Source organism: Hyla sarda, chromosome 4 (genome assembly GCF_029499605.1).
Source record: "Hyla sarda isolate aHylSar1 chromosome 4, aHylSar1.hap1, whole genome shotgun sequence".
NCBI classification, from domain to species: Eukaryota; Metazoa; Chordata; class Amphibia; order Anura; family Hylidae; genus Hyla; species Hyla sarda.
The window spans coordinates 211,330,188-211,351,586 of record NC_079192.1 but is presented as its reverse complement, the minus strand read 5'-3'; the positions used below and the strand labels follow the sequence as shown (position 1 = coordinate 211,351,586).

The 21,399-nt window shown below is 41.5% G+C and overlaps 1 protein-coding gene and 1 long non-coding RNA gene across 10 annotated transcripts in view; one reads left to right on the top strand and one right to left on the bottom strand.

Annotated features, from left to right (window-relative positions):
* The window catches only part of CACNA2D1 (calcium voltage-gated channel auxiliary subunit alpha2delta 1), a 716,537-nt gene that overhangs the window by 244,013 nt on the left and 451,125 nt on the right, over window positions 1–21,399 (bottom strand). The gene's annotated exons all lie outside the window — the stretch shown is intronic.
* LOC130368940 (uncharacterized) lies at window positions 1,235–19,585 on the top strand. The gene is made up of 3 exons (XR_008892607.1): window positions 1,235–1,379; window positions 13,091–13,302; window positions 18,929–19,585. It is a non-coding gene; the product is annotated as an uncharacterized LOC130368940 (long non-coding RNA).

Here is a 21,399-nt window from a genome sequence, read left to right as displayed (position 1 = left end):
TGGTCTAAGTATATATATTACAATAGTATTATATTATATTTTAAAATGACTAATAAAAGTGTTTACAGTAAAACACTAATAAAAGTGTTTTTATAATGTATTACAGAAGGTTCCCGGTACACTCTGTTTTTGGAATTAATACTTTGGGAGACCTAATTTTTTCTGTGTGGTGTTGACCATGTCCAAGTCCTACACATATTCATATATTTTTTATCGCTGCATTTAGGGACAAATGGGTTGTGTTTATAATGTTTTGCATAGTGCTGAACAATGCTACAGGCAGAGGAGCAGACAGGAATGAATATAGTAGGGCTGTAATAAAAAAAAAAACTCAGGGAAAGCAATGCATTATGGTAATTTGAGCAATAAGCAACTGCTCAACCAAGATGGAGTGATTTCAGACATGGTAGAGAAGAGGACTACAGCTCTGCAAAACAAATAGCTTTTTGGTGGTTTCAGAACTTCTGCAATTTTATCTGTTTTACTTGCCGCCAGCATACCCCTTTAAACTACGGAATGTGACTTTCATACAAGGTTCATAGTTGGATAATGTCCACAAGCCAATATTTTGTGAACCGGGGTATGACTGTGGCAGGGTAGAAAAATGATGGTTCCCATCAAATCAAGTGTCTTGTTTAAACCTGTGTGTTTTTTATTTATTTTTTTGCTCTTAATATTAGCTCAAGACCAATACAAAGTTAATCTATAAAACTTAAGAGATGGGAACACTTAACATTTATAAATAGTACTTCTCTGGGAACATGCATATTATTTTACACCTATGCTTTTAACCAATATAACTACTGGGCTGCAACAATGATGGAATAAGCAGGAAAGGTTAAGCTGTATTACACTAAACAGTAAATTGTGCTAGTTCTAAAATGTGGTAAATTAATAAATTCTAAAAGGCATTTTATTCTCACAGTAAGTTAGCTTTCACAAAATCTTGAACATTTTAGTGTCCTGTGCACAATATGAAAAGCATTATGTCTCCATTTGTGCTGTCAGAATATCACAAGCATGAAAATGGCATAAGTATGGTTCTTTAAGGAACGCTACTAATCATAGTAGAGATTGCTCCAGAGTAGACGACTATTAAACCACTGACAAGTGAACTCAGTAGGAAAATTCTGTCAAAAGAGCCTTTCTACAGAGCAGGGACTGTTAACAGTGTATAAGCTACAGCAGCCTCAGTGGTTACATAAAAGGGACAATAACACTGTATGCTATTAGGTACTGGCTGACAAAAGAAGACAGACTCCGAGCTGCCTCTCTATCATGAGATAAAAGATCAGTTTAGGTTAAAAGGTGGCTCTGTTCCGCCATGTACAGCGGTGACATCCTGGCACATTTGTCTATAATTAATTGCGCTACATGAGGTGAGTGAACTTTGCTGATATATGAGATGAAATATAGCAAATCCAATTACAAAACAAATTGACTATCTATTTAGGAAAATGCAGAACTAGACATCTTGACAGATAAAAAAGAGTTTTATTAATTATTTCCCTTCAAGTTTATTAGCACTTGATAGCAATGAATTTCATACACAATGCAATTCAATTTCTTAGTAGGTTAAATTGGAATTTATATTGTCAACACTATTATAGCTGTCACCTCTGTACATTCAGTATATCTTGTGCGTAACAACTTTTATATTGTCCATAACTTCTTTATGACAACTTTTTTCATTAAAGACAACCACTTTACAAATGGAAGATGGTGTGGCACAAGTCCAGTTTCCAAATCCCTGCTTCCGAACAATTGTTATTGGTGATGGAAGAGGATTTAAAGTGAAGCATAAATAAATGGCTGGACCAGAGCATTAGGACATTTGAACATATCTATAGGAATATAATGCAAAGTGAATATATCAATGTTATAGGTAGATTAGCTCCATAGAACCAGTCCAATAGTGAAAAAAAAAACAGACACAGAAGTAACATGTAAACAGGGTTTCTGTTGTCTATTTTTCAGTAACAAAACAAATCTAGCCTTCACACTCAGTCATAAATACCAAAACAAATCGTGCTTGTCCACCACTAACTAAACAGGTGGCTTACTACTAGCTGCCCAAAAAAGTAAACAACATACTTGTTACTTGCACAGGTCACAAAGACAACTTTTTAAGGCTACAAACCTCCAGATTTAAATTCACATTAGTGGTGCAGGTTCCTGACAGCCTTACATGCAGACTGACTGTTTAAAGACCAATGACAAGCTGTCTTCAGCTCCTGTGCTGATCTAGCTTTGGAAGGTAATGAAATGCCCAACTATTAATCCCTTAAGGACGCAGCTCATTTTCACCTTAAGGATGCAGGCCTTTTTTGCAAATCTGACCACTGTCACTTTAAGCTTTAATAACTCTGGGATGCTATTACTTTTCATTCTGATTCTGAGATTGTTTTTTCGTGACATATTCTACTTTATGTTAGTGGTAAAATTTTGTCGATACTTGCATCATTTCCTGGTGAAAAATTCCCAAATTTGATGAAAAATTTGAACATTTTGAATATTTTTAACTTCAAAACTCTCTGCTTATAAGGAAAATGGACATCCCAAATAAATGTTATATTGATTCATATATACAATATGTCTACTTTATGATTGCATCATAAAGTTGACATGCTTTTACTTTTGGAAGACATCAGAGGGCTTCAAAGTATAGCAGAAATTTTCCAATTTTTCACAACATTTTCAAAATCTGAATTTTTCAGGGACCGGTTCCGTTTAAGTGGATTTGAGGGGCCTTCATATTAGAAATACCCCACAAATGACCCCATTATTCAAAATGACATTCAGTAAGTGTGTTAACCCTTTAGGTGTTTCACAGGAATAGCAGAAAAGTGAAGGAGAAAATTCAAAATCTTAATTTTTTACACTCGCAAGTTCTTGTAGACCCAGTTTTTGAATTTTTACAAGGGGTAAAAGGAGAAAAATCTTTCTAAAATGTGTTACCCAATTTCTCTCGAGTAAGGAAATACCTCATATGTGTATGTCAAGTGTTCGGCGGGCGAGAGAGTTTTTCTGAAATGGTTTTTTGGGGGCATGTCACATTTAGGAAGCCCCTATGGTGCCAGAACAGCAAGAAAACCCCCACATGGCATACTATTTTCGAAACTACACCCCCCAGGGAACGTAACAAGGGGTACAGTGAGCCTTAACACCGCACAGGTGTTTGACGACTTTTCGTTAAAGTTGGACGTGTAAATACATTTTTTTTCACTAAAATGCTGGTTTTCCCCAAAAATTTTACATTTCTACAAGGGGTAAAAGGAGAAAAAGCCCCCCAAAATGTGTAACCCCATTTGTAACACCCCTCAAGGAACACAAGGGGTACAGTGAGCCTTAACACCTCACAGGTGTTTGACGACTTTTTGCTCGGATGTGTAAATGAAAAAAAAAATGTTTCACTAAAATGCTGGTTTCCCCCCAAATTTTACATTTTTACAAGGGGTAATAGGAGAAAATTACCCCCAAAATTTGTAACCCCATTTCTTCTGAGTATGGAAATACCCAATGTGTGTATGTCAATTGCTCTGCTGGCGCACTACAGTGCTCAGAAGAGAAGGAGCGCCATTGAACTTTTGAAGACAGAATTTGGTTGGAATAGAAGTCGGGGGCCATGTGCGTTTACAAAGCCACCCCGTGGTGCCAGAACAGTGGACCCCGCCATGTGACCCCATTTTGGAAACTACACCCCTCACAGAATTTAATAAGGGGTGCAGTGAGTATTTACACCCAACTGGCGTTTGACAGATCTTTGGAACAGTGGGCTGTGCAAATGAAAAATTACATTTTTCATTTTCATGGACCACTGTTCCAAAAATCTGTCAGACACCTGGGGGGGGGGGGTAAATGCTCACTGTACCCCTTATTACATTACATGAGGGGTGTAGTTTCCAAAATGGGGGTCATATGTGGGGGGGGGTCCATTGTTCTGGCTCTATGGGTGCTTTGTAAACACACGTAGCCTTCAATTCCAAATTTTCTCTTCAAAATCCCAATGGTGCTCCTTCTCTTCTGAGCATTGTAGTGCGCCAGCAGAACACTTTACATCCACATATGGGGTATGCTCTTACTCAGAAGAAATGTGGTTACAAATTTTGGGGGGCGTTTTTCCTATTTTTCCTTGTGAAAATGAAAAATTTTGGGTAACACCAGCATTATAGTGAAAACATTTTTTTTTTTCATTTTCCCATCCAAATTCATCAAATACTTGTGGGGTGTTAAGGCGGACTATACCCCTTGTTACACTCCATGAGGGGTGTAGTTTCCAAAATGGGGTCACATGTGGATATTTCTTTTTTTGCATTTATGGCAGAACCGCTGTAAAATCAGCCACCCCTGTGCAAATCACCAATTTAGGCTTCAAATGTACATAGTGCGCTCTCACTCCTGAGCATTTTACGCCCACATATGGGGTATGTCCATACTCAGGATAAATTGCGTTACAAATTTTGGGGGTCTTTTTTTCCTTTTAACACTTGTGAAAATAAAAAAGTATGGGGCAACACCAGCATGTCAGTGTAAATTTTTAATTTTTTTACACTAACAGGCTGGTGTGGACCCCAACTTTTCCTTTTCATAAGGGGTAAAAGGAGAAAAAGGGTAGGGGTATTCTACACCAGTGATTCCCAAACAGGGTGTCTCCAGCTGTTGCTAAACTTCCAGCATGCCTGGACAGTCAGTGGTTGTCCGGAAATGCTGGGAGTTGTGTTTTGCAACAGCTGGAGGCTCCGTTTTGGAAACACTGCTGTACAATACGTTTTTCATTTTTATTGGGGGAGACAGTGTAAGGGGGTGTTTATGTAGTGTTTTACCCTTTATTATGTGTTAGTGTAGTGTAGTGTTTTTAGGGTACATTCACACGGGCGCAGGTTTACAGTGAGCTTCCCACTAGAAATTTGTGCTGCGGCGAAAAATTTGCCACAGCTCATACTTGAAGCAGGAATCTTACTGTAAACCTGCCCGTGTGAATGTACCCTGTACGTTCACATGGGAGGCAAGCCTCCAGCTGTTTCAAAACTACAACTCCCAGCATGTACTGACAGACCGTGCATGCTGGGAGTTGTAGTTTTGCAACAGCTGGAGGCACACTGGTTGGAAAACCTTCAGTTAGGTTCTGTTACCTAACTCAGTATTTTCCAACCAGTGTGCCTATAGCTGTTGCAAAACTACAACTCCCAGCATGTACTGATCGCCGAAGGGCATGCTGGGAGATCTAGTTATGCAACAGCTAGAGGTACACAATTACAACTCCCAGCATACCGAGACAGCTGTTTTGGCATGCTGGGATTTGCAGTTTTGCAACATCAGGAGGGCTACAGATAGAGACCACTGCACTGTGATCTCCAAACTGTGGACCTCCAGATCTTGCAAAACTACAAATCCCAGCATGCTGAGACAGCAAACTGCTGTGTGGGCTTGCTAGGAGTTGTAGTTTTGCAAGATCCAGAGTGCTACAGTATAGAGATCACTGTGCAGTGGTCTCTATACTGTAGCCCTCCAGCTGTTGCAAAACTGCAAATCCCAGCATGCCCAAACAGCTGTCTGTGCATGCTGGGAGTTGTAGTTTTGCAACATCTGGAGCGCTACAGTATCAGACTGTAGCCCTCTAGATGTTGCTAGGCAAGTTACCGGCTTCCATCGGATCCAGGGAGCCATCCTCTTCTGCCGCACGACATTGCCACCCCCACCGATCACCGCCGCCGATCCTGTCCCGCTGCCTCCACCGACGGGTAATTGGATCTTTGGCGTTCGGTCCCCTTCAGTTCCCTGTTCTGCCCCGCCTATTGTTGGTGGGCAGAACGGGGAAAACAAAAGTAAACCCCCCCGCCCCCGATCTGCTATTGGTGGTCGCGTCTAGACCACCAATAGCAGGGATAGGAGGGGTGGCACTTCTGTCACCTCACTCCTATTGCTACAGGGGGATCGTGGGTGTCTTAGACAACCGCGATCCTACTTATATTCCGGGTCACCGGGTCAATAGACCCGTATGACCCGGAATCGGCGCAAATCGCAAGTGTGAATTCACTTGCGATTTGTGCCGATCGCCGACATGGGGGGGTCTGATGACCCCCCTGGGCATTTGTACGGGGTGCCTGCTGATCGATATCAGCAGTCATCCCAGTCTGGTCTCCGCCCGGTGCGTGGCGGGGACCGAAATTCCCACGGGCGTTCAGGTACGCCCTGGGTCCTTAAGACCCAGGTACAGAAGGCGTATCCATACGCCCTAGGTCCTGTGCGGGTTTAAAAAAAAAAAACTTTTCCACAGGAGTACCCTTTTAAACATGCCTTTAATCCCATAGAAATCCTTTGTAAGCAAAGTCCAACCAGGGTTTTAACTATTTTAGGATTTCCCATATCTCATCCAGGTTTTCCTGGATAACGTATGTACTTCCTGAGGCCTGGTATCCACATACAATATAAACCTAGGGGAAATATATCAATCCCTGACAAACATTCCTGTCACTGTCTCACAATATACAGTGCACATAATGATTAGATTACCCTGCAATAGCAAGTAGTTTTCTTTTATAGCATATAGAAGTTAACAAGACTACGCCTGGGCTCACACATTTATATGGTCAGTATTTGGAACTCATTTTGGTCAGTATCTTTCTAAAACCAGGAGTAGAACAGACACAAAAAAGGTGCAAGTCTTTCCATTATAGTTTTACTCTGTGTCAGTTCCATTGCTGGCGTTGGTTAAATACTGATCAAAATCAGTTCCAAATACTGACCAAAGTACTATGTGTGAATCCACCCATACAAACACACCTCCACTGAGAGGTACAATTACAACTACTAAATCTTTACTGAGAACAAACTTTTCAGACAGATTTTAAGACAACTTACAATAAAGGAGTACTTTTAAGGCAAACTTTCAATGGAATGTAAAAAAACGTGGTTTTTATCCAGCACATAAAGTTTAAAGCATTGGTGTTTCGATTGCCTCACAAAAGCATTTTCAAATCATTTTCTGGCTTGAAAATGGTTGCATGAGGCTACCAAAACATTGCTGCTGTAAACTTTATGTGCTGGATAAAAGCCACAGTTTATAGATTCCATTGAAAGTGCTGCTAAATCTTTTACTATTATATACGTGGAAAATTTGTGACCTGGATTTTATCAGCCTGCGCCTCTCATCTTCTACCCTGGTTGTGCCTCTCTCTAGTTTTTGTATCTATCTATCTAGAAAAGCTGAGCTTGAGAGAGACCAGGAGAGATGGTGGAAACGTTGCTATGTGACATTCACTTTTTTGATGGAATACATTTTTTATGTTTTTCATGGACTTGAGTGCTGCAGAAATATTCCTTATTCTGTACATTTATGGACTCCGGACCAGGGTTGACTTCTGCGTACACCGATACTTACCTTTGGAATCCATTGGGGGAGTGCTTTTTTTCTGTAGATACGGCTATCTATCTATCTATCTATCATCTATCTATTTTGGTATACCTGTATCATTCCTTTTAATGTAACTGAGGATTCTAATTGGTTTGTATTACTATGCATTACTCCATTTACAGTAATAGCAGCAACACAACATCTTTAAAGTTACTTTTAAAAGAGGGGTTTGATCATTATAAAAATAAATAATCTGTTTTGATACATGGCACGAAACAAACTCACTTTCTCATATAATTTCATTTCTTTTTTGCATTGTTTGCATTGTTTTCTAGTTCTGAAAATATAACACTTTAAGCAGAGGATGGTTTTATTTCAGTTGCTATAGCTACATCCAAGGACAAGTATAATAAAGCACAGATTCAATGTGCTTAAAGTGATATCAGGGCATCATAAGATTATACTTTTTTTTTAATCTAGATAGTTCATTGTCTGCAGGAATACAAAAAATAAATAAATAGCAGAAATGCACACAATACAAATGCATACATGTACAATGTAAGCCATACAGGCAGGAAGAAAGCATTTGCTGCCTACTCTGTGCTGCTAACAGCAATCAGAGTATATCACATATTACGGCTTTATATTACAAAATTACTTATAGTTTTACTTTAGGAATAAATCCATCTATTTAGAACTGATTAAAGCTAGATAGCATTGGCACAATGGGAGGCAATTACTAAGCAGTGCCAGTGGCATACATTCTCAAAAGTCAAATATTCTACGCGTAAATGTGTGACTTTTGAGGATTTATGCCATTTACACCAAGGGGGAAGAAAGAAGGCAGAGAAAATATTGAAAAGGGATCTGGCTTTGCATGAAGGGGGCATGACCTTCATACATGTGACTTCAGGACATTTTTGCGACACCGAAAGTACCAAAAATTTGCACCAGCTTATAGCTGGTTTATTTTTCTACGCTGGACACAATGACAGTAATGGAGCTGCTGGATTTACTAAGAGGTGTGCGCCATCTAACTGATAATGGGTGGAGCTTTATTTATGCATGAGGGGTAAAAAGGCTCCTCCAGTAGTATTTTTGTTTGATAGGATTACCAGGTCAAGACTTCAGGGGATGGAAAGTGCTTACAAAGTTGAAAAATATTTATATGATAAAACAACAAGAAGTGTAGTATCTGGGCCTCTACTATGCTGCTAGAATAAAGATCTCAGAAGGCTCACTAACAGAAAGTTGACCATCTATGGTAAACAACTAGTAAAAATCTATATATCACATTGCATCATACACTACTACTACAAAAAAAAAAAAAAGAAAACAACTCTCTAATGTGCATGGGACTTGTCCGACTTTACCCTGTTGAGGGAGAAAAGGGGCTGGTATGTTGTGTTTTGACCAGAGTTGTCTGGCAGTGGCTTACACCTCCTCTCATTTTTTAAAAACTATGCCAAATATTTATGTATATGAGAAGATGGATAGAGATAGCTGTTGGCTGCAGGAATGTTCATCTGACAGCTTTTGAAGTGGATGCCCAACTTAAGTCTTCTACAGCAATAACAATGGTCTGTGTATGTTGAACATACAATATTACCACATTTTATGCTAAAGTGTAAACTGTTACTAAACTGGACATCAATTTACCCTATTTTATAGGAAAACACAGATCCTACTGAAAAAAAAAATCAAAAGCTAATAAATGTGAAACTTTAGGAAACAAAAAAAAGAACAAGAAATGACTTATGTTAACTCATTGGCTAACATTGAATACAAGAGGACGTTTTACTAGGGGCCAACATTATCTGAATTACAGAGAAGACTGTCAGTGAATTAAATGAATTGTTACTGGGGACATCAGAGAGAATTTAACAAAGCCGTTCATACGCTGTTTGATATCTGCCTTCATTTAAGAAACTGTTAAAGTACCAATTATATTTCTAAATTAAGAAAATGCTGCTTATTCTGCTTTTAACAGTACAGTAACTCATTAAACTCTCCTCCAATCTCTTAATAAGCACTATTTGGTGGAAGAGTTCATTTCTCATCAAGCCCATGTTAGAACATTTTACTTCACCAAGCATTCTTTGCGAATTATTAACCTTGACTGTTGAACCATCATTGTTTTCTCACGCTTTTACAAAATGTAGACATAGCGAAAGTGTGGCTACAGGGACAGATATAAACGTAGTGAGGCCAAGGCTAAGACATAAACAGACAGTGACATAAAGCAGACATACTGAAGTATTCTCATCTTCCTTGCATGATCACTATGTATACCATCTACTCCTGCATCTTCTAAGTGCTCATAGGCTTTATAGAAATGTGAATAATATTTTAAATGGGCACTGTCAGATACAAAAAATGTTTAAATGTTGTAAAGCATGCAAAACCAATAGGTTTTGCAATTGCTTCCATTATAATATTTTTGCCAGTAAAACAACTAACCCCCCCCCCCCCCCCCCCCCCAGCTGCTTGGACACATACTAGTCCTGCTGGGAAACCAGACAAACTGGACCCGGAGACCTGCCACAGGCTCAATAGGAACATATACCATCCTGGTGACATGTACACCCGTTCATACAATATATAGGGGTGAGTGCTCCGGGCATATTGGAGCCTACCTGATGATTAAGGACTGTATGGCATCAGGGTGTTGTTATATTATTTTATTTGATTCTTGTGTCAATACTACTTATCACAGTATGGTCATGATAATCAAGACATAATATAATGTCATAGCGACTGTGTTGATTTTCTTTATTGGTATACCCCCATATGAGATCTAATCCCCTGAGGACGTCCTCTTGTTGCAGATATTGCACAGGTGGACAGAAACGCATGTTGGGAGAGTGTATATTGTGATTGCAGTGGAGTGATTATCAATATACTGCAGGGTATACCTGTGGATCTTTTGAGGAATATTTGTCGGCATCTCATTATCAGGGATGCCGTGTATTGTACATTTATGATATATTGTGTGATAGCATTTCGCTATGTGAGCTTCGCAGGACGATTTGCGGAAGGTTGATATCACATTACCATATGTGAGGTGTGGCCAAATTGATTTATCTATTAATTTGGGAATCACATTTATTTACTTTGGTGTATTTTAATGCATATTAATAAATACGAGTTTTAGGCACTTCCCCTTTAATTAACTTTTGTTAATCATTTGCTGGGAATCTATACTAACAGGTCTGTATATTACCTATATTCTATACGTAAAGTTGTAGTCCTGCTGTGTCCATGTGTCATGGACCCACTTCCTTGATTGACAGCTGTGAGTGCAGGGCTCACAGCTGGAGGGCCTCCTGGTTGCTGGGGGACCCTCGCGACTGGACTGAGCTGTGCTGGCTTGGACTGAGCCGTGCTGGCTGTTGCGGCTACTACAGGGAGGCAGAGATAAAAGCTCCCACATACCCTACCTTGCCTGTACTGGCGGAGATAACATAGAGGTGCTGTGGAAGGACTAATCTGCAGCCCTAGTTTCCTTATGTGGCTGAAGGACATTTCTGTCTGCTGGAGTCCCCCCCCCCCCCCCCTCTGACCACTGGGGGTCTCCTGTCTGTGATGGTCCAGGGATGAACAGTGAGGGCTGCTGATTCCACTAAGCTATTTTCTCCTTGTATTTACACTGCCTGCATGGCTGAACTTTGTTGGGCATCATATTTGCTGTGAGTCTTAACTGTTGGACTTAACTGCTGTTACTTTCCTGTGTAATCTGTTGGGAGCTGCAGTGCTCTGCTGGGCTTGCCTTGCCTACCAGCTGTTGCTACCTGGACTGTGCGGTTCTGCTGTGCCTATTGGTGTCTATATTATAGCTGGTTGCTATCCTGCAAGAACTATGGGTGGCTCAAGGAACAAGGCTAAAAAATCTAAACAAGTGGCTGAGGGGGATGCCTCTTTGGACGAGAGCCATTCCGAGGCCAGCGGTCCTTCCAGACAGAGTTCCAGTGTCCCCACTCCTCTTGTTTCTACAGTTTCTGCACATACTGCCAAGACCCTCAGTCATTTCTCCAGGCCTGCAGAAGCTTTGGATGACGCTTCACCCACACCTTCCCCTCCTATGTTTTCAGGTTGCCCAGGGGGACATTGTCCCCCCCCCCCCCCCCCATGTTTCCTGCCATGCTGAGTCTATTGACCAGAAGTTCAGTCAGTTGCTGGCTGCCTTTACTTCCTGTCAAACGATGATGATGTCCAAAGTGGATGAGCTTAGACAATAATTTGTTATCCTCCGGCACGAGACACAGAAGCTGAGGGAGTGCACTGGAGAGGCGGAGCGCAGGCTCTCAACAGTTGAAGATACCCTTCAGCCTTTGGCAGATCAGATGTCCTCAGTACAGCACCAAATTAAACAAGTACTTGAACGGGCAGACAATCTTGAAAACAGACTGAGGCATAACAAGATAGGCCTGGTGGGACTGCCTGAAAAGGTAGAGGGCTCGGATCCGGTGAGATTTCTGGAATCCTGGCTGAAGGAAAACTTGCCTGCTGACACCTTTTCCCCTTACTTTACGGTGTAAAAGGCACATAGGGTCCCCGCCAGGCTTCCTCCGCCGGGAGCTCCCCCTAGGCCATTCTTGGCAAAATTGTTTCATTACTGAGATAGAGATGCCATCCTGAGGGCAGTCTGCATGAAGGGGGAGGTGCGCTTCAACGACTTCAGACTCAGTTGAACTCCGGAAGCAGAGGATTAAATTTACAGAAGTCCGTCTTCGCTTGCGCAACAAGGGTTATCGCTATGCAATGCTGTTCCCGACCAGACTTCGGGTGGTGGATGGATCTAGCACTAAGTTCTTTATATCACAGACTGAGGCTTTTCAGTGGGTGGACGCTGTGCCTGCGGCGGGACCTCTAGATTGACTTTCCTCCTGAGACTCCTGCTGTTCCTCTACTCTTAGTTAGTCTTGTTAGGCTAGGGAGTTAGGACTTATCTTTTAGGTGTCACTGCTGAAAGACTACCTACAGGCACTCATCTGTTCCTCTTCCATCAGCTGTAGGGGCTCTATAGTGAGTTGGCCCACTGAGTTAGTTCAGTTGGGTGAGGGGTGGAGGGAGTTGGATTGTTTAAGTGATTGAGTTCTTGCTATTGCCCATATGTTAGAGTTTAGGGTCTAGGTCTGCACATGTTCCCAGTGTTAGACAGGGTTCATCTGGGATGTTAATGCTATATTTTGCATTTGTTGCTAAGTTGTTTTGGTCTATCGTTTGTTTGTCTGGTGTGTTGGTATGTGCGTGGTCGGTGTTCCCAGAGAGTCCACCAGGTAAGCAGTATCGGTCCGGCTGTTTTTGCTTTTATATTGGAACTGTGGGGACACTTAAGGTAACGAGTTGGAATGTCAGGGGATTTAACTACAAATTTAAGAGATCTTAGTGTTTAGATTTTATCAAATGTCAGGCCCCACACCTAATATGTCTTCAGGAAACACACATTATGAGACAAAAAATCATAATTCTTAAAAGGGCATGGATTGTGAGAGGGTATCATTCTACCTATTCATCTTCTGCTAGGGGGGGTCTCAGTGTTGGTGTCTAAATCCCTGGTAATTGAACAGGTGGCTTGTGACCATTTTGGTAGATTTGTGATTGTCCATTGCTCCCTTCCAGCTTTTGGTTTTCTCCTAGTGTCTGTGTATGTCCCCCCTCCGTTTCATGTTGATGTCTTTGAGTGTATTACGTCTGAATTGCTTACATTTCCATCTCTCCCAGTTCTTATTATAGGTGACTTTAGTGCTGTTCCAGATCCAGGTGTCAATCGAACTGGTGTGGTGGACTCTGGCTCCCCTGGTCTTAATGCCTGGAGCTCGGCATTGTCTCTTACTGAGGTATAGCATTGGAAGCATCCGTCTGACCCAGTGTTTTCCTTTTACTCAGCGGCCCACAAAACCTCCAGAATTGATCTGGCATATGTGTCGTCCGATCTTCTGTCCATGGTAAGAGACATCATGTACACCACAAGGGGGATTTCAGACCACTCAGCTCTACTACTTACACATTGTTTGGGCCCTAATCGTTCCTCTAGACTTTGGTGTATGCACACTGGCTGGTTGCAGGAAGAGATGGTGGCATCACCTTTGCTTGAAGCCCATAACTGTTTTTGGAAACACAATGGGTCCCACCCTGAAAAATTAGTGCAGTGGGATGCGTTCATGCCAGGAGTTACGGGGCAGAGTATAGCTTATTCTGCCAGGGAGAGGACTTTGCAGGTGGAGATTGGGGCATTGGAGGCAGAAATGGTGAAAGACCCCTCCCCCGAGTGGGCTAAAGTGGGCTAAAGGGCAATGGGCTCTACTGATTAGTCAAAAGGAGAGAACTCAGAAGAAAATGGTGGATAGGGAAAGCGGCACTGTTTGAATTTAGTGATAAAAATGGTAAACTGTTGATATATTTAGCTAGAGAGAGTAGGCCGGTAATATCTATTCCTTGTATTAAGGGTGAGCCTGGGGTGTTGAAGATGGACCCTTTGATTATTAATGGTGACTTTCGGGCCTTTTATAGTAATCTCTATGCCTCCCGTTTATCAGATGTCCCAGAGGGCTTACTCTTGTTTTTGAAGGGACTCCCTCTCCAAGCTTGAAATGAGGCCCAGGCCTCTGCTCTAGATGCTCCTTTTTCTGCTGATGAGGTCTCTCAGGCTATTTCTTCGCTGCAGATGGGGAAAACTCTGGGTTTAGATGGTTTGATTGGAGACAGGTACAGGGTGAATGAGGAGTGACTGATCCCTATTTTGCAAAATCTTTTTAGTGCTGCTGCGGAGACTGGGAGGCTTCCGGACTCTATGAGGGAAGCTCTCATTGTAGTTCTCCCCAAACCAGGAAAGGATCTGACTTAACTTGATTCTTACAGACCAATTTCCCTCCTTAATTTTGATATTAAACTTATGGCTAAGATTTTAGCTAATTGTTTGAAAGGGGTCATGGACTCCATTGTTCACCCTGCTCAGACAGGATTTATGCCTGGGCGAGCCACTGACATTAATGTTAAATGTTTGCATCTCAATATTGCTGCTGCAGAAAATGATACTTCTGCGGGCTATGTTGTTAGTCTGGATGTGTATAAGGCTTTTGATTTGGTGGAATGGCCTTATCTCTGGGCTGTGCTGAGGGCCCTTCGCTTTGGTCCAAGGTTCATGGGTAAGGCTGCTTTACGATAACCCAAGAGCTAGAATATGTACGAATCTGGATATCTCTGACTCATTTCTACTGGGAAGGGGTACTGTTTCTGTTTGCCTTAGCAGTGGAACCATTGGCAGCGGCCATCAGAGCGTCACCTGATATCCATGGGTTGCGTAGGGGGTCCCTTGAGGAAAAGGTCTCCATGTATGCTGATGACACTTTAGTTTATTTGGCGGGTGTCCATGGTTCCCTCGGGGCGTTATTTAGTCTACTGGATGACTTTGCTACCTTCTCAGGCCTGAGAGTTAATTGGGCGAAATCTTCCCTGATGCCTCTGTCGGTGGTGGCTGAGCCTCTGCCCTCTCTTCCTCAAGGTCTTCAGGTGGTCATTCAGTTCAGGTACCTGGGAGTGGAGGTGACTGCCCGCTTGGGGGATTATATGTAGTGTTGCTCGCGAATATTCGCAATTTGAATATTATTCGCGAATATCGCATATTCGCGAATTTCGCGAATATAGCGCTATATATTCGTAATTACGAATATTCGTTTTTTATTTTTTTTATTTTTTTTATTTTTTTCTTCACAGTACACATCACAGTGATCACCCCTCTCTGCTTCCAGCTTGTGTGGTGTAAAGAAGGCTGTAATACTACTGTGTGAGACTGGCGTGCAACAATTCGCATATGCGAATTTTCACGTATGTTAATTTTGTATATGCAAATTTTCGCATATGTTAATTTTCGCATGCGCGAATATTCGCATATGCGAAAATAAAACTGGAATATAACGGATATGCGAATATTCGCGAATATATGACGAATATTCGTCCATATATTTGCGAATTCGAATATGGCCTATGCCGCTCAACACTAATTATATGGCACTAAATCTAGACCCTGTGCTGGTTGCAACGGCTAGTAGATTGCAATTTTTTAAAATGATCTATCTACTTAAGTTTCTGTATGTCTTTCATTTGTCCTCTTTGATCCCTCCTAAGCAGTTCTTTGTGAAGCTGAGTGGTATTTTGAGATCCTTCTACTGGCAAGATAGGCCTCCAAGACTGGGTCAGGCGCTGCTCCAGGCGTCAAAAGAGCATCGTGGTCTTGCTGCCCCTGCTATGCATAATAATTTTTTAGCATTCCTATAGTGGTGTATGCTGCCTGGTGAATCGACCTGGATCTTGCGAATGCAGCCACGGCACTGGCAGGAGCTATTATGGGTTCGTATGAGACTCTCACTAACACCTTATACAGATTCCCCCCCAGCTTCTAGGTTACCATCTCCAATTAAAACTATAGCAGAGGTGTGGGCGGTGGTCTCCTGGCACTTCCCGTTGCCGGCATTGTCTCCTAGAGCACCCCTGTGGAGAAACCCTCACTTTGAGCACCTACAGGAGTTGTAGGCGGCCGGCTTCTGGACCAATCATGGGATCAAGAATGCTGGGCACTTATTTGGGGAATTTCCGTCCTCCCCCTCATTTCATGACTTGTGAGCGCTTTCATGTTCCGCAGAGTGCCCATTTTCGTTACCTCTAGTTGAGACATGCAATTGTGGCACAATTTGGCTTTCTTGATGTGACTCCAGCATTTTCTGATGTGGAGCTGCTGTTGGGCAGCACCGACCTCACCAAGCCCCTAACACAGGCTTATGCGTTACTGCAGTCGGTGGGTTCTGATCCCTTTGCTTTGGCATTTGTGAAGTGGGTGGTATATATCCCAGAATTGAAAGAGGACCATTGGGAGGAAGTTGTGAAAACATATTATCCCACTGTGGTGAGTAGTGTTGAGCAGCATAGGCCATATTTGAATTTGCGATATTTTGCGAATATATGGACGAATATTCGTCATATATTCGCTACATTCGCATATTCGTAATATTCACGTTTTATTTTCGCACATGCGAAAATTTGCGTATGCGAAAATTAGCATATGTGAAAATTGGCATATACAAAAATTAGCATATGCAAAAATTTGCACGCCAGTCTCACACAATAGTATTAGAGCCTTCTTTACACCACACAAGCTGGAAGCAGAGAGGGGTGATCACTGTGATGTGTACTGCGAAAAACAAAACAAAAAAAAACGAATATTCGTAATTACGAATGTATAGTGCTATATTCGCGAATTCGCAAATATGCGATATTTGCGAATAAAATTTGCATTGCGAATATTCGCGAGCAACACTAGTGGTGAGTGCCAGGGATATGGTTACCCAGTCTAGATTAATACTTCGTCTATACTATACTCCTGTTAAACTATTAGACTACTAGGTGTCTCCTCTTCTAATACTTGTTTCCGTTGTCAGTCGGATGTTGTCTCTCTTCTTCATGCTATGTGGAGTTGTCCGTGTGTCAAACCCTTCTGGGGGGCTGTTATGCAGTTCTTGTCTGACCATCTGGAGTTCCCCTTTGTGTTTTCCCCGGTGGTTTGTTTGTTGGGACTAGTCAATGAACTGCAATCGGGTTCGCATAGACGCCTTCTGATTTGTATCCTATTGTTTTGTGCACGTAAGGTTGTGATTATGACGTGGAAGGATGCTAGCACTCACCATATCTCTCGATGGTTTAATCTGGTAAACAAATATATCCCATTGTACAGAACGTTGTATCTCAGTTGCAGATGCTCGAGAAAATTTGATGAAGTGTGGATGCCATGGTTGATTTTGGTCCCTCAGGAGAGAGTTCTCCCCAGTAAAACATTTTCCCTTTGAGGCTGGGGCTGGATAGGGGTGCTTCTCTGGGTGTGTGAGTGGGGTGTGTCTGGATGTCTGTATGTTGTGTTATTGTGCTGCCCAGTGCTGGGCTTCAGGATTGACCGCTATTTTATATGCTTGTTATATCTCTTTTCTCTGCATTTATTTACTGGTCACGATGCTTGAAGGAGCTCTGTACTGGTGTGGTACTGTATTTGTCCACTGTTGTTAATTGGAAAAAGTTTTAAATAAATACTTTCAAAACAAAAATAAATAATAATAATAATAAAACAGTATGAGATTGTAAATATTCAGTATTCATTGTGCAGTATTTTAGATGCTCCCACTATTATGAGTATTGTATTGTTTGCATGAACTACATACAATATAGGTTTATTCTAGGTGTACTACCAGGTAGTGTATGACCAGGAACAGCATGTGTCTCAGCGTGCTAAATTAAGCTACTCCATTTGTTTGTAAAACTCCCATGTAATGTCATACACAGCTAGTATGATTGAAAAAGACACATGGCCATTATATTCAACCAAGAGAGAAGAGAAGATGGGGAGGTAGGAAAGTGATTTGATAACTTTAGTATAAGAGTATACTTCTTCATAAGCATTACCACTTAGTTCTCTAAGAACTTATGAGGTAGACTGCTCTACAGTTTCACCATTCTTAGGCTCGTTGCCCCTGGGGATTGAACCTTTTTTTCTCCAGATGGAGGGAGTGGTCCCTTGTCTTTTGAGGAAATTTTACAATTTTATATGGACCAGCTTTTCAACATAGTTTTTGTAAAGGCCATTTTTATGCTTACTGGGGTATTCCTAACCAAGCTTGTTATACCCTATCCACAGGATAGGGGTAAACAATCTGAATGGTGAGGGTCAATGCCATCCGGCCCTCAACAATCCTGAGAACACAAAACTAAGAAATGATTGGTATTCACATAGAGAATGAATGGAATGGAGTCTTGGCCACTCACATGTAGTGCTCTCTATTCATTCTGGAGACCCTTCCCTTGTTCTCGAAATTGGTGGGGTCTGTCTGCTGCACCCCCCGAACCCCCCCCCCCCAATCAGTCTGTTAAGATGGGAGATGGGAATACCCTTTAAAAAGGTCATCATGTCCTCACTCAAACGTCTCTTCATAAGATTAAAGTGTTGATCTGCCTATTCTGCAAAAATTAGTGCAGAGGGGTGCAGGTCATGCTGGGCAGTAAAAGGCAACAGTACAATGCCCAGAAAGTTCTATGCACCCCCTCATCAGAAATAGACTCTTGCAAGTAACTAACTGGGTGTTAATTTTTCCTCATAACGATATAACATAGAATAAACTATTCGTTGCTTGTATTTGTACCCATTCCAGCTCCAGGACATCATTTTCTCTGAACTGGTGCTCAAAACTAAACAGCATACTTCAGATGAGGCCGCACCAATACTTTATAAAGCAGTAATATGTTCCTGTCCTGTGAGTCTATGCCTGTTTTAACACATGACAATATTCTGCTGGCCTTAGAAGCAGCTGATTTGTATAGTATGCTGTTCTGTTGTCTACAAGTACACCCAAATCCATCTCTACATGGACCTCTCCAAATGGGAAAAAAAAAATACCTACACCACCAAATATGCCTGGATTATCAGACTTTTACCTCTGTACCCCTTTAATTATACACTTTTACCCCTTTGTACCTTTGTATGAAGGATTCTGTTAATTTTGGATACATTAATAATAAAGCTGCCTTTCTCTGCAGATGCTTGCCAGGGTATCCACAGAGATCAACAGATGAAAAATAAGAATTTAAATGGAAGGGGCAAACAAAGCAGCATGAATATTTTGCTTTTCAAGTATTTTATATGGCTATAACGTTTGGTATATCAAATGTAAAATAAGATAAGGCATTTTCTAATAAATTATTATTTGACTACTGCTGCATCATTTATCATCATAATTAACAAGTATGCTGACAGTAAAAATAAATGTAGCAGGTACAGGTGTGCTCTCCTTACACAAATGTTTGTCTACATGCACTAAGCTTAGTTTGGTTCACATTTGTATTCTCTTGTATAATACAATTGGTATTCTTCTAATACAGTATCATTCAAAAAACTAAATCTGGCAGTTCCATGTGTCCTGGCCTTTCTAAAAATGTCATGCTGGCTGCACAAATGAACAAAGAATGGCTGCATTTTATATGAACTGCATCTGCCTTTGCCTTCTATCTGTCTACTGCCGTCTATAGATTCTGTAAGCCAAGTATTTCTTGACAGTGGTGACATTTTCAATGTGTTACGTGTTTGTCGTAATAATGAAGCTGGCTATGCTTGGCAGGCATTTCAGGGCTTCAATTTCTCCCTGCTGTCTTTAACAGAAAAATGACTGTTCTATCTATCTATCTATCTATCTATCTGTTTGTCTGTCTGTTTATTTGTCTATCTATCTATCTATCTATCTATCTGTCTGTCTGTCTGTCTGTCTGTCTGTCTGTCTGTCTATCTATCTATCTACAAGCAGGAGAATACAGTAGCACACTGCTAGCACAACGATATAGATGAAATATGAAATGCGATATTGCTATAATGAAAAATGAAAAATCGAGGTGCTTCGCTTACCATTTGGCCAAATAGAGTGTACCATCCCACCATGATAAGGTGACCGCATTGGGACAGACCCTACACTATGAGGGTGCCTTTGAGCAGTCAGTTACCAGGCTTGGGGGAGTGGCTACCTCCATGTTGGTTCCTGCACCCCACCCATATTATAAAGTGCTGGATGTCTCAGACCTTACAAGCCTGGTAACTGACTGCTCAGAGGCACATTCATAGTGTAGGGTCAGTCCCAATGAGGTCACATTATCGTAATTAGCAATATAGCATTTCATATTTCATCTATATCTTTGTGCTAGCAGTGTGCTGCTGTATTCTCCTGCTTGTGTATATTTATCATAGCAGCGTACACCTGTATGCCGGGTCCATGCAATAGTTGTGTATTAGTATCAGTATGTGCTGGCCAACTTATCCTTTTTTGTATCTATCTATCAATAAGTCTGGCACGTGTTACCGTAACTAAGCAGATTAAGCCTGATGTATATGTCTAAAAAGCTGTAACAATTTTTGTGAACCCCCTGCAACACTGTCACTTACAATAAACTGGCTTTAAACAAAACAAAGTTCAGCTCTTAATTTTTTATTCTTTTTTTTAAATTTGGTGTTTTTTGGAAGTCAGAAAATGCGTAGATTTGCTTTAAAATTTGCACCATTTTAAGGTTTTAGAATTAATATTTTTTTTTCTTGTACAGTTAGACCACACTCCCTCATGTTATACATTGCAAAAATTTTTCATACAGTTTATACCAAAAAATGCAAATGCATTAATACATTCCACTAAATGTGTACATTTCTTGATATAAACAATGGCATAATAAAAATCAACAGAGGAAAGGGACCAAATATTTTTATGTGGTCAATATTTACAATGCTCTATTGACAATGTAGTACTGCCTGACGTATATTTTTGACTGAAGTCTCTGACATGTATAGCCATACAGTGGCATATATCAGCCACAGTGTGTGTATATATATATATATATATATATATATATACATACATACATACATATACATACACAGTGAAATCTCCCTTAGCGGACACCTCCCAATAGGGGACACCTCCCTTGCAGAGTCCCATGAGACTTGATGTATTTGGACCCTCCGAATAGGGTACATTCCCAATAGTGGATGTGGACACACCCAAAAGAGGACAACATAGGGGACAAAAACCTCCCATTAGGGGACAGAACACTCCCAATAGGGGACAATAGGGAACAAAACACTTCCATTAGGGGACAAAACACTCCCAATAGGGGACAACCAGGCTCATGTACAGCCAATACCCCAGTAAGGGGCCCAGGCCCCTGCTGCACCCCCCTGCAAGTGCCCCAGCACCGAAGCAGAAGAACGATGTTTACACAGTGATCTCCTGCTTCTGTACATCTGCCGACCACATCATTCACCCCCCTCCCTGCGCCACTTTATTCCCCTGTGCCAAACCGTCCCCCCTTATTACCCCCTGTGCCACATAATTTCCTCTTGATCCCCTCTCCCCGTGCTATTTAATTCCCCCTTTATTGCCCTCTGTGCAAATTCATCACCCCCTTTACCACCCCCTGTGCCATTTCATTCCCCCTTAATCCCCCTGTGCCACTTCATAAAGAGTGGGGTGATT